At 46.5% G+C, this 1751-nt stretch overlaps 1 pseudogene; it reads right to left on the minus strand.

Moving 5' to 3' along the window:
• Nucleotides 1–353: 353 nt before the first annotated feature.
• On the minus strand, nt 354–1201 carry LOC138666758 (EKC/KEOPS complex subunit Tp53rkb pseudogene; annotated as a pseudogene).
• Nucleotides 1202–1751: the final 550 nt, after the last annotated feature.

Consider the following 1751-nt stretch of genomic DNA (forward strand, 5'->3'; position numbering starts at 1 on the left):
AGGACATGTGAAGGAGGCCTAAGATGGATGACTGACTACCAGAAAGAGCTGAAAGAATGAGGGGGTGACCTCCTACTGTGACTATCTGCCAGGAAGAGATGAGTGACGAATAGACACCCTTACTGTCACTGACTTCTAGGGACAGCTGAGAGAGACGGCGGGACAACTGAGTGACCAGATGACAGGTCAATGATTGCTTAATGACCTAATGGCCAATAATGGTTGATGGCAGAAACAGTACTTTGGAGTATAAACCATTAAGAAAGAAAATCAGGGGCGGGATTATGGATGGCGGTGTTGGAGTTTCCTTTTTGGCTGGAGGAACATTGCATCTGTCCTATATCACACTGGCATAAAAAAGTATCAAGATTTAATAGTATTTTCATCACCATCATAAACAGAATATCAAATGCAACCCAAAGGATGTCCTATATACGACGGTCTACCCAACCATGGACCGCTTCCTGCCCCTCAGTCTGACTTCGTCCAGTTTTTTAATGACGGGGCTGGATTTCTTGGAGGCGACTGTGTAGCTTTGGAGCAGAGCTCTGAACATGTCCTCTGTCTGGGGGTGAGTGCTGAGGAAAGCCTTTTCCAAGACATAAAGGTCGACACCTTTATCTTCTGGGAGAGCAGAGATGAAGCTCAGGCCGAAATCGATCAGCACCAGGTTTAAGTCCGGATGTGGAGGCCGTAGGAGTATGTTCGAGGTGGTCAGGTCCCCATGGACGACATCCTCATCATGCATCCAGGCCAATATCTGACCAATCCTTTCTGCAAGGCTGTACAGGCTGCTGCCATGTTCTTGCGCTGTCATTATGAAGTCCCGAACAGTGACTGATCCTTCTATATCCTCCAGGTAGATGCAGTTAGAGACATAATCAACAAAATAAACCACAGGAGTGGCAATACCTGCCTTCCTGCACCTGAAGATTGAGCGCACCTCCTGGGCGGTCCGCCGGTGTGTCAGCTTCTGGTCCAGCGTAGGATGCCTGTAAGTCTTGGGGAAACGCTCCTTCACTACAGCCGCTTTCCCCAGGAAACTTCCCCGGTACACCCGAGCCTCAGCCCCCTGCTTCATGAGCTGCAGCCCCCCCAGGTACCGCCGAGTCTGCTCCCTGCTTATGCTGTCCGCACTGTTCTCCACAGCATTCATGGTAAAGGCTAACCCAGTCAGGATACATTCCTTTATGTTGGCCATAATTGGTCCTGTGGTGAGAAGCATTGGGTCAAACAATGGTAGAGATATACACAGCATGAAAAATGTATGTTCTACATACAAATGGCAGTCATGAACAATCTACCGGGACGGAAAGGCATCACTGCACTACAGGAGTCTAGTTACTTCCTGAAAATGGCCAGAGAGTGGTGAGGGGCTTCATTTACACATGAGGGTCATCCTACTTAGCATTGTCTAGAATTCCTTCAATCAGACATATCACATATCTAAAGGATACACCATAAATATTTGATAGATATGGGTCTTAAAAGGCAATATTATGTGCATAAGCCATAAAACATGGAAAGAATAAAATAGTGAAAAATAGAAGTATGTAAACTATTAATCTCATGGGACTCCTATAAGTAAACAGACAATCATTGGTCGACTGTCACAGTATAAAGGCTGGCCATACAAAAATATTGAAAACCATTGGCTCTACTGACAGCTATCTTCCTTACTCCCTACACAGCAACTCAGCTGAGCATTCCTGTATTCCCCATGGGGAGGGTAGATTTAGCCTCAGCCAGAA

This window comes from Ranitomeya imitator, chromosome 2 (genome assembly GCF_032444005.1).
Source record: "Ranitomeya imitator isolate aRanImi1 chromosome 2, aRanImi1.pri, whole genome shotgun sequence".
In the NCBI taxonomy this organism is placed as follows: domain Eukaryota; kingdom Metazoa; phylum Chordata; class Amphibia; order Anura; family Dendrobatidae; genus Ranitomeya; species Ranitomeya imitator.